This window comes from Chenopodium album, chromosome 7 (assembly GCF_948465745.1).
Source record: "Chenopodium album chromosome 7, dcCheAlbu1.1, whole genome shotgun sequence".
Lineage (NCBI taxonomy): Eukaryota > Viridiplantae > Streptophyta > Magnoliopsida > Caryophyllales > Amaranthaceae > Chenopodium > Chenopodium album.
Window position 1 is genome coordinate 10,033,175 of NC_137840.1, and position 12,668 is coordinate 10,045,842.

A 12,668-nucleotide genomic window follows, 5' to 3' on the forward strand; every position below is an offset into this window, starting at 1 on the left:
CAATATTGTCAAACTCATGCATAAAAGATCAGGCCTAATCTAGTCACAGAGCATTAAATCAATCAATAGGAAATTAATCTAGCATTGACAATCAACAACAATAAATTACCCCTTCATATTATTTATGGATCCCCATAAACCCTAGAAATAAAACTACTCACACATAATAGAAACTAAACTAATAAAAGCAATAAAGCAAGAAATGATTAAAGGAATAAAATAAACAACTAAGATTAAGAGAAGAGAAATAGTTACCAAACAAAGCTGGAATTAAGAATGGATTAAGAACAAAAGTATAAGAGAGAGAAAATCTAAGAAAACAATTAAGAGAGTAAAGAAAGAGTAAAAGAGAGAGTAAAGATAGATCCTAATATCGTATTACGGAGGAGTATTTATACTCCGTATAAATCCTAAACTAAAACAAACTTAAACGGCAAAATTAACTCCTAATATTTACACGCGCCTGATCGGGCGAGGCACCGCCCGATCGGGCGCGCCTTTTTTCTCTTCAGGTAAACTCTCGCGCCCGGCCGGGCGCGTCACCGGGCGCCGACCTTCAATTCTCCCGCCCGGCCGGGCGCGCCTCCGGGCGCCAACCTCTTTGGTCGGGCGGCTCTCTTGGGCCATTAATTGGACTACGATTGGGTTCCAATTCTTCGGGCCAATCTGGGTTTCCTCTTCGGGTCTTGAATACTCGGTCCAAATACCCCGGTATCACCTATACCGAGCCCTTAATCACCGGTTCGATGGCTCTAACTGGCCCTGGGCTATAAAAACTGGTCGTGTTTCTCCAGTGCTCGTGATTGCTCCAAAATATCTCAGGAAAATACTCCAAAAGTGTAAATCCCTGCAAAAGTCAACCAAATCTACGAAAACACTAGAAAACACCAATTAGTAATAAAAGTGGCTCTAAAGAGCCAAAAACACTACTAATTATGACCAAGGGACGGGGGTAAAATACTATATAAAATAGACACATCAGTATATGTGATACCGGGGCATTTGGACCGAGTATTCAATACCCGAAGAGGAAATCCAGATTGGCCCGAAGAATTAAAGCCCAATCGAAGTCCCAATAGTGGCCCAAGAGAGCCGCCCGGCCAAAGAGGCATGGCGCCCGGAGGCGCGCCCGGCCGGGCGAGGGAAGCAAGGCTGGTGCCCGAACTCGCGCCCGTCCGGGGGCGAGATTCATACTTGAGAGGAAAAAGACGCGCCCGATCGGGCGCGTGTTATTATTAAGAGACGATTAGCGTCGTTTAAGTTTGTTTTAGTTTAGGATTCTTGCTGAAGATAAATACTTTTTCGTTAAGCGAGTTTAGTATCTCTTTTTTTATGTTTTCTTAATTATTTCTTAGATTTTCTCTTTCTACTTAGCTTTTAGATTAGTTTCTCTCTCTGATACTTTGTTCTCAACTTTATTCTTAATTCCAGATTTATTTGGTAACGATTTCTCTTCTCTTAATCTTAGTTATTTATTTTATTCCTTTGATCATGTTTTGTTTTATTACTTTGATTTGTTTAGATTTAATTATGTGTGAGTAATTTTATTTCTAGGGTTTTTGGGGATCCATAAAAAATATGAAGGGATAATTTATTGTTGTTGATTATCAATGCTAGATTAATTTCCTATTGATTGATTTAATGCTCTGTGACTAGATTTGCGCAGATCTTTTATGCATGAGTTTAACAATATTGATTTGAGATTCGACAGATGAGAATTTATGTTTAGGTCTAGTTTCAATAGGCAGGTTAATTTATAAATGGTTAAGTCGAGATTCGAGAGATGAGATTTAATACCGGTAAATTAATTGTGTGATTGTAATACGTAACGAATGCCCTATGATGCATTGATGATTGATTATTATGTTTTACCCTGGAATATTATTTATTGGTGAATCTATGCCTAGGTCTTTTATTCATTATTTTCTCCTTATTCTTAATCTCCGTAGTTTAGTTTTATATCCAAATTTACATATTGGTTACTTTATAATTTAGATTACTTTAATTAATTAGGAATAGAAAGACTCGTTTCTCTGTGGATTCGAACCTACTTCCCTATCTACATTATTTAGAGGATTTAGGAATTACTTTTGATTAAGGGGATACGACTTTACCCTGTCAGTCATAGGAGCATGTTTGGAAGTCTACCTATATAAGTACGAAGTTTAGCCGCTTCAAGAAGCTATTAAGGCATAGTTTTGATGTACTTATGAATAGATATGGACACATGGCTTATAGTGTCAAGTTAATATGTATTTAAGTAATTAATCTTGTGTGTGTCACATTTTCAAGTTTCCAATATGTGTTGCTTTTGGCTCAAATGTTTTACGATACCAAATGGATACAGATTCTTGAATTGTATGCTGCACTAAGTGGAAGTTCAAGTATGTGTACTCTTTCATTTATGCACGAGATTGTTTTGTGATGATGATGTTTTTGCAATGAGTCTAGTTTAATTCTCAAAATGGGGGAGGATTGTTGAATAATTTTGAGAATTGGAGACATATTTCATGTAATTAATTAATTTACTTAGGATATGGTGCTGTAAATTAATTAAATTAGATTATTAAAGCAAATAACAAGATTAATTAACCTTGGTAAAAAGGTTGAAGGAAGGAAGAACACTTCACGGTTTAGAGAAGTAATAGCAGCTGGCCCAGTTCACCGCTCGATCTGGGTGGTGCTTGTCCGATCGGGCGTGAGGGTTAGTTCTGGAAATGGTCTCTGCCGCCCGGTCAGGCGCGTGTCAGAGGAGTTTAGAAATTGACGGTTTTCTCGTTAGTTTTGCTTGGTTGTTTGATAGTTACTTTGTGACTGTTGGTTTCTTTTGCTTTATATATAAATATGTTCAGTGAACATATGTTGAATAACTTCAAGAAAAAGATCTAAAACTTAGTTTTTCTCTTGAAGGTCTTTTGCAATTTTATTTATCATCATCACAAATCACATACACTTATCTACATTGTATTGTAATCATCCTACTTGTGATAGCAATTGTTCTTCGTTGTATCTCCTAAGTAAATTTTCGTGATACCCAGTTGTAGTATAGGGTTGGAAATGTACTTTCGGGAAAGTGATCCCGTTCACGCCTCGAATATTTTGTCCGTTTTAATTTGTTTGCTTTCTTTGTGACCCTTGTATACGTAAAATCCTCAACAGGTATCGGTGGAAGGCGGACACAATCAAGGAAGAAAAAAGGGAGCTTCAATGGTGGTGTCGGTGGAGTAATGCTTGTTATTTTCTCTTCCGTTTGAGGCAACCAATAAGAAGGATCACTCATGAGGTGGCATTCAGATAATATCCTTTAATGTACATCAATACCATTATATTACATATTTTTGTCAATAAAAAAGATAGATCAATGTAGACACCCAATTGTGTCTCCCCAAAACCAAACCCAGTGATGAATACCTTTCACGTAATTTGATTATCGAACGAAGTGAAAGTGTGGAAAGTTTAATGATGAGGATGTTTTTATTAAAATGTTTATCTTTCTGTTTTCAAAAATATTTCTTTTTTTACTCCTATTTATGAAAAATAGCCAGTCCAATTTGGTTTGGTCCATGATAAGGGTTTAATTTAATTATTTAATTTAATTGTTTGATTTAATGTTTTCCTTGAAGTTACTAACGTGTGAATTTTGTTATTAGAAAGAGGTACGAGGCATTCAAGTAAGTACTTCAATTTTTTTTATTGATCTTTTGATATAGAAATCATGCTTAGATTATTTTTAATTCCTAGTATCATGCTTAGGATGTTTTGTTGAATCCTAGTATCATGTTTAGGGATAACTTAAATTTCTAATATCATGTATGATTATTATGATGCTTCCTATTTCTTTCCTAATGTCATGTTAGTATTATGTTAGGGCTAAAGCTTTGATTTTTGATGTTTAGTGACATGCTAGGCTTTGTTATTATTCCTGTTAGTATCATGCCTAAGATCTTGCTAATTATATTATGCTTTAACATGATTATTTTAATTATGATTATTATTATGATTAATATGTTGTTTGATATATATTATTGCTATTGCTTGATCACGCTTTTATGCATGTTTAAAGGGAATATGACTTGATTTGATTCTGAGCTATTTTTTCTATAAATAGGGGTCGTATCTCCGCGTTTTTAATCATTCACAATCATTTTTTCCTATCTCTCTCTCTCTCTCTCTCTCTCTCTCTCTCTAAAACATAGAAGTTTTCTCTCTCTATTCTTTTTCTAAACCTTCCCTCACAAAATTCCACATTCATTAGTTCAGGATACAACTCTTCAAGTTCGAAGTTACCTTCACCCTAGACGTGAAAGGTTGATACTTTTTGAGGGTTTGGTCCCAAATCTCTGTTTCAATTATTTAATTTAATTGTTTGATTTATTATTTTTCTTGAAGTTACTAGCGTGTGTATTTTGTTATTAGAAGGAGATACGAGGCATCCAAGTAAGTAATTTAAATGTTATTATTTTTATAGAAATCATGCTTTGATTATTTTAATTCCTAGTATCATGTTAGGATGTCCTTATAATTTCTAATATCATGTATGATGCTTCCTATTCTTTCTTTCTATCATGTTAGGGCTAAAGCTTTGATCTTTAATGTTTAGTGATATGCTAGCTAGGGTTTGTCATTAATCTTGTCAGTATCATGCCTAAAATCTTGCTATTATTATTAAGCTTTGATGATATTATGATGATGATTGTGATTATTATGTTGCTTGATACATATTATTCGTTGTTGCTTGATCACGCCTTTTATCCATGTTTAAAGGGAATTTGTATTTGTAATCACGCTTTATAAGATAATTAAAAATCTTGTTTAGGCTAATATAATTATAATTCAAGTGATCGCCAATTATAGTTTTATTTGTGCATTAATATTCAACCAACATAGATTAAACAGGTTTAAGGTTAACCTAATGATTGTATGTTAGTCAGAAAGCGCACATGAATACGAGAAGAATAAAGTAGAGGCCTATTTTTAGGGGAGATTCAATCTCTTTTAGGTTGGATTTGTACCTTCATCCCCGAACTTCCAGTCATGGTTCCAGACCTACTGGAGTTAACGACTCATGGATCGTTAAGGGGTGTAACCTTCACCCTGTAAATGGTTAAATGGTTTACAAGTTCCTACAACTTGTTGGCAACTCTTTTACTCTAGCTTTCTTCCCTTTGGACGCCACCATGCTTAAATGTATGATCACAGTGGGGCTCAAGCAATATCGTGGCGTGACAAGGATATCGTCTCGCGATGGTCCCTGTTGTCTCGCGCCAAGTTCTTCCAATACCAAGCCAGAACTTTGCCTTCTTGCTTTGATCGGTTCTAGCACTGTTTTGCTTGATTTTACTTCCTGATTGAGTTTTCTCCTCTTTTCTGAACCCATATGTGTTCTACATATGGCCATAACCCTCTGGGAATTCACTCTATCTACCCAATCGAAAGCTCATTACAACGAAGGGTACATCCGAGTTTGTGAATTCACCAAACCATGGAACCAAGTTTAACTTGTGGGGTCCCATCCAAACGTGCTAACCCTTCCAAAGGTAAGGCTTCCGCGCAATGCACCCGGACTCATAACCATGGACCCTCTCTATTGTTTAGTGAAATTCTAGGATTTGTTATTAATCTTGTTAGTATCATGCCTAGGATCATGCTATTATTATTATGCTTTCATGAGATTGAGATTTGTTATTATGATGATGGTTGTAGTATTAATATATTATTATGTTGCTTGATATTGTTGTTATTTCTTGATCACGCCCTCTCTTGCAGGATTAAAGGGAATTTGTACTTGTAATCACGCTTAATAAGATAATTAATAATTTTATTTAGGCTAATGTGATTTTAATTCAAGTGATCGCTAATAATAGTTTTGTTTGTGCATTAATATTCAACCAACATAGATTAAACAGGTTTAAGATTAATAAATTGATTGTATGTTAGTCAAAAAGCGCACATGAATATGAGAAGAATAAAGTAGAGGCCTATTTTTAGGGCAGGTTCAATCTCTTTAGGTTGGATTTGTACCTTCATCCTCGAATATCCAGTCATGGTTCCGGACCACTATGGAGTTAGCGTTCTCTAGGATTGTGAAGGGGTGTAACCTTCACCCTGTGAACGGTTTACAAGTTCCTAAAACATGTTGGTGACTCTTTTTCTCTAGCTTCCTTCCCTTTGGACGTCGCCATGCTTAAGTGTATGATCACAGTGGGGCTCAAGTGTGGGATGCTTGGAATATTTCTTGCACCTTTGATCGAAACGCGGTGGTGAATATTTGAGCCATGAATTCGATGACCACTTGAAAGAACATGGTATTCTTTCAGAATTGACACCTCTGAGAACTCCACAATGGAACGAAGTTTTCGAAAGGAGAAATCGAATCTTGCTAGACATGGTACGATCAACAACGAGTCTTAGTGATCTTCCTATCTCTTTTTGGGGACACACACTTCTAACCGCGGCACTAACACTGAACCGTGCTCCGTCGAAAGCTGTCGAAAAGACTCCATGTGAATTATGGACGAAGAAACCTCCAAGGTTGTCTTTTCTCAAGATTTTGGGGATGCAAAGCATATGTCAAAAGATTAATTTCTGACAAAATTCACCCTAAATCTGACGAGTGTTTCTCTGTGGGATATCCAAAAGAAACCAAGGGGTACTATTTCTACAATAAATCCAAGAACAAAGTGTTTGTTGCTCGCAATGGTGTCTTTTTTGGAGAAAGAACATATTTCCAAAATGACAAGTGGGAGGAAAATCGAACTCCGATGAAGTTCGAGAGGACGAGCAACAAAATCAAATTGACAGTCAAAGTGCTCAAACAACATCTATTGACATTGGTCAAACTGTGCAAACTCAAACCGGCAATGCAAATTCTCAGTCCATTATCCTATGTAGGTTACAAAGGCCAAGATCTCAACCAGATAGATATATCGGTGTTGTATTAACCGAGAATCAAGACATCCTTGTTATGGATGGAGATGAGCTGAAAACCTACAAGCAAGCTATGACGAGCCCCGAATCTGCTAAATGGCAAGAAGCCATGAAATCTGAGATGGACTCCATGTTTGAAAATCAAGTATATGACTTAGTTGATTTGCCTAAAGGTTACACACCTATCGATTGCAAATGGATTTTTAAGATGAAAGTCGACAAAGATGGAAATGTATTTACATACAAAGCTAGACTGGTAACAAAAGGTTACAGGAAAATTCACGGCATTAATTTAGATGAACTTTTCTCCAGTTGCAATGCTTAAGTCTGTCCAGATTATCCTAGCAACTATTGCCTATTAAGATTACGAAATATGGAAAATGGATGTCAAAACTGCCTTCCTAAATGGAATTTTAGAAGAAACTGTGTACATGACACAACCCGAAGGTTTTGTTGATCCAAGCAATGATGGGAAGGTATGCAAGCTTAAAAAATCCATTTATGGGTCGAAGCAAGCAAGCAAAAGTTGGAATCTGCAATTCGATGAAGCCATAAGCAAGTTTGGTTTTTTCAAGAATCCAAATGAGCCTTGTGTTTACAAGAAGGTCAGTGGGAGTGACATCATTTTTCTCGTCTTGTATATCGATGACATGTTGTTCATTGGAAACATCATTTCAATGTTAAAGTCTGTAAAGGCCTGGCTTGGAAAATGTTTTTCAATGAAAGACTTGGGAGAGGCATAGTACATATTGGGCATCAATATCTATACGGATAGATTAAATAGGATGATTGGATTAAGCCAAATTACTTATATCGATAAGGTACTGGCATGATTCAATATGCAGGAGGCCAAGAGAGGTCACCTACCCATGTCACATGGCATAACCCTAAGCAAGAAACAGTGTCCTAAGACACCTGATGAGTGAGAAAGGATGAATCAAATTCCATATGCTTTGCTTATTTGATCGATTATGTATGTCATGATATGTACTAGGCCGGATGTATCGTATGCTTTAAGTGCTACGAGCCGATAACAATCACACCCAGGAGAGGCGCATTGGACTATTGTCAAGAATAACCTACACTACCTGAAAAGGAATAAGGATAAATTCCTGGCGTATGGTAAAAGTAATGATTTGGTTATTGAAGGTTACACCGACGCAAGCTTCTAGACAGAGACAACTTCAAGTCGTACTCAAGATACATATTCTATCTAAATAGAGGAGCATTTAGTTAGAAGAGTTCTAAGCAAAGCACGATTGCAGATTCTACAACTGAAGCCGAATACTTGGCAACTTCTGAAGCAATTAAGGAGACAATTTGGATTTGTAAGTTCGTTGGTGAACTTGATTTTGTACCCTCCATCAAAGGTCCAGTAAACCTCTATTTTGACAATAATGGAGCTTTTGCTCATGCTAGAGAGCCAAAGGATCATCAGAAGGTCAAACTTGTCAAAAGGCGTTTCACATGATAAGGGAATGGAAGTTCGAGGGTGAAATCAGAATTTGTAAGATTGGAACGAACGATAATGTTGCTGATCCACTCACTAAACCTTTGCCTCAAGTGAAACACAACAAACACATTGAGGCGTTGGGAATCAAGCACGTTGGAGATTGGCTTTGATTTCCCTAGTTATGTGTTTTAATTAATTTTGGATATTTTAATGTAAAACACTATGTTGAACCACTTAGTTTTTGGACTAATTTAAATTTTATGTAATTTTTATCACTCCATTTCTATTTAATTGTGGTTTAGAATTAAATAATGAGTCCATTCGATTTTGAGAATATTCAAAATAGGGTATCAAGACAATGTCTTGGATAAAGAAACACAAATTAAGTGAACGTTAAATGTTATAATAAAAATAATCCCTAATCAAGGTCATTGAAATGTTTTGGACGATTAATGACCACTTCAGATTAATGTGTAGTATGATTTATAACACTGTTTCTTGTGCTATAAGGACATGATTGTCATAAATCATTTGCATAGGTATTGGTTTAGAACTATGCTGGATAGACCTATGAGAATACTTTAAGAAATTAAAAATCGTCATAAGGATATTTCTCATTTTGACTATCAGAACCTTTTTCCTTGACCATGAGTATTGCAAGTTCTCTTGTTTGAGTACTAGTTCGTTTTGATGTCTGTCAAACATCTGTAGTACATGGGGATTATAACAGCAACACTCGGGCGGCCAGGTCCTCTTAGTAAGATAATCTTACATTACAAGGCTGGGAATGTCCTCCTATTAAATAAATAGGAAACATGTCTTTTTTGTTTACAAGGCCTCTCAATGAGCGAGACTGTTAAAATGCATGGTCGTGCTCAGATGAATTATAGAAATCATCTGCTTATTGATAGTAAAACTCGAAGATCGAGAAACACTCTTCGATGTAATAAGGATGACAAATAATCTTACCTTATAGTTCATGAAGAGAAATAAAGTGACATAGGAAATAGACTATACACTGAAACCGCACTTGTCCGGGAAAGTAGGAGATTGATAGGAATGGTGTCCTTCAAACAAGTATATAATTCCGATAGAGGGTTCATAATTATTATAAAGATAATTATTCAGTGATATCAAGTGATCGGAATGCCTAGCTGGAGGCCGCTTCTGATCAGAAATATTAATGCATAATTAATATTACATCTTAATCTTGACCAAACCCTTCGGGACACACCCAATAAAGTAACCGATTCGTGACGACAAATTAATCCGAAAGGAATTAATGAGTCATTAGATTATTATGAGCAAAGTCATCGGATATCGAGCTAGGAGCATCGAAACCGAGCATCTAAAGTCAAGTCGAATTTGTGAAAGGACACGACGATAAAATCAAGCAATCAACAATTAGTAAATACCCGTAGCATTGGAATGCCCCTAGAAAACCCAGTGCTAGGGGTATGGCTTTTAGCATAGGCGTCGCACCAAGCCGAGTTACCCCCGTCGTGTCGCTTGTTTTAGATGGCATATACAAGTCTCCGTGTTGTCGATAGGCATTTCAGGTTCCGGATACGCTCACTTTTCTTATAGACCTCGGGATCGGAGGTTTGAATGACTCATATGGATGGTCGAGTCGGTTTCCGCATATTGCCCGGGCAAAGGCGCCCTCTCGAGGCTGGAGTACTTCCCTGGTACCTCCGAACAATTACGTTTCGAAGGGACCCCCCAGACCCTACTCAAGCGCCAAATTTTAATCATAGTTTCCGCCCTCAATCCGCCGTCAGCTGTCGTCTGCTAGCAGCCCTCCCTGGTGCGGGGCATCGCATGCTGGCACTCCAGCATCGCTAGCAGGCCAGTGACATGCTAGGCCTTGCTAGCTGTTGTTGACGATACGAGCAGCATCTCGCTCCCAACAGCCCGCAAGCATGCTGGGTGTGCTGGGAAGAGGTAGCAAGCGTGCGCCAAGCTGGCAGGCCCAACCAAGGGGGCCATACCGCCAGTGTGGCAGCTTTGGCGCCCAAGGCTAGGCACGCCGGCTGGTGCGCGTGGATAGGGCCAAGCATTTGGGTGAGGCGGTTGTAAGTATGCTTGGGGAGGAAGGAAATGGTCCCCTCCCCTTGGTAGTCCGCACCTACTCCTTCTCTCTTGCTATGCCACTTGTTGATTCTTGATTGCTTTGCCTATTTCTTTTGATTTTTTACTTAAATTAAAATTGAAAAATGGATTTTACCAACTCTCCCACATTGAGGGAGAGAGAAATGTTCATGGGATTTTCTCTATAAATACAAAGCTTTGGGATTTGAGAAAATCCACTTTGAGTTGTGAGTTTGAAAGGATCACCAAAAGCGTGAACATTTTTGCTCGTAATACTCTAAGTTCTTTTGGTCTAGCCCCTGCTAAGCTCTGGGGTAGCTAGGGGCCGTACGAGTCGTGCTTGTGGGTGGACTTCGTAGGAGGTTCTTGCATTTGCGAAACTCAAGTAGCTTTTCAAGTACGAGCTCTTTAAGGAGCAAAACACGCTTTAAGGGTAAAATCGTCTTTCTCTCTCTTTATTAATTATGTAATTAATATGCTTGTTTAGTTAAATTTATTTATGTGTGGGTCTTGAGGTCGGGTTTTGATTCTGCGTGGTGTTAGACATCACGAAACCCAACACAAATGGGGTCATCGTTAGGAATTTTAGTAACAAGGACCGAGCTAATAGGAAGGATCATCCTAAAAATTTTCCAAAGAAGCATTTTGTATTTAAAAGGCGCTTTTTTTTCCACATAGTAAACCAAGGGAAGTTAGCTAGAAAAGGAGTTGGAGTTTTAAAGGGAGGGACAGAGGAAAAGTAAGCTAATTTGATAGTTAAAGAAACCCTCTCGTGAAGGGTTCATCTAAGCTTATCTTTAAGATACTGAAGGGAAGGGAGGGGGTAGCTTTGATGTTGAGGAGAATAGAGCTTGGGAGCAAGTGAGCAATAGGGTCGAGGAACCATTTGTGGTTCCTTATGATGCTTGAGACCCTCTAATGGCCCTTGTTGTTAGGAATATTAATGTTATCATAGAGAAAAAGAGGCTTATCTCCAATCTAATGGTGGACCCAAAGGGAAGTATCTTCCCCATTACCTATAGTGATTGAAAGCCCTTTTTTAAGTAATTCTCTTCCTTGAAGAATATCTTTCCAAATGGGAAAGTTAATGTTTTCAATGAGCAATCCATGAAATTGGTATACTTGAGATATCTCTTCAAAATAATTTAAACACACATAATTTGTTAGGTTGGGTTAGGATTTTCGAAACTAACTAGGCCATAAACAAAGGTTCCAAATTTTTGAGGTTTCTAATCCCTAAACCGCCCCCGTTAATCGGGTCACAGATAATAGACCAAGAGGTTCTAGGGATATACCTAGACTTATCTACTCTATTTCAAAAGACTTTTTAATGTTTTTTTTTTTGAAGTTCACCAATAAAAAGAACTAGGAAGGATATTAGTTGGCATGGCATACATAGAAAAGGAATTAAGGACTGATTTAACAAGCTTGGCCTAACCCGCTATATTAAAAAGCTTACTTTTCCATTCATTAATACTATAATTCATTTTTTCAAGGAGGTCATAGTAATCCTTAATTTTAAGTTTGTTAGGACTAATAGTGATGCCTAAATACTTTCCAAAAGAGGTGGTGTTTTTAATATTACAAAATCCATAAATGGATTTCCTTATGTTGTAATATATTTTCTTTGGGAAGATGATTGAGGATTTTTGAATATTAATAGACAAACCAGAAATTTTCTCAAAATCGGTAAGAACATTCATCATAACCGAGATGTTATCAAGATTAGCTTGACCAAAAGAAAGACATCATCAGCATAAAAAAGGTGTGAAAGTTTATTATCCTTAGAAATTTTCATATGTTTCCAAGAATTATCTTGAACCTTATCTTGGATCATGCAAGAAAGGTGATCAAGGCATAGGATAAAAATGTAGCGGGAAAGGGGGGAGCCTTGTCTAATCCCTTTGAGGGCTTGAAAGCCTTAATAATTTGGTCATTCCAAAGGAAAGAGATGGAGGGAGTACAAATACATTTTAAGATAAATAAGGTTGATGAAGTTATCGGGGAAATTAAAAGACTTAAGAGTATCCTCAATAAAAACTCCACTCAATACAATCGAAAGCTCTAGCAAGGTCAATTTTAAAAGCCATTATATTAATTTTTTTTAGAAGACTTGCTGAAAAAGTGAGCTACTTCTTTGATGATTGTAATGTTTTCATCAATAGTCCGCTTAGGGATAAAACTAGATTGGAAAGGG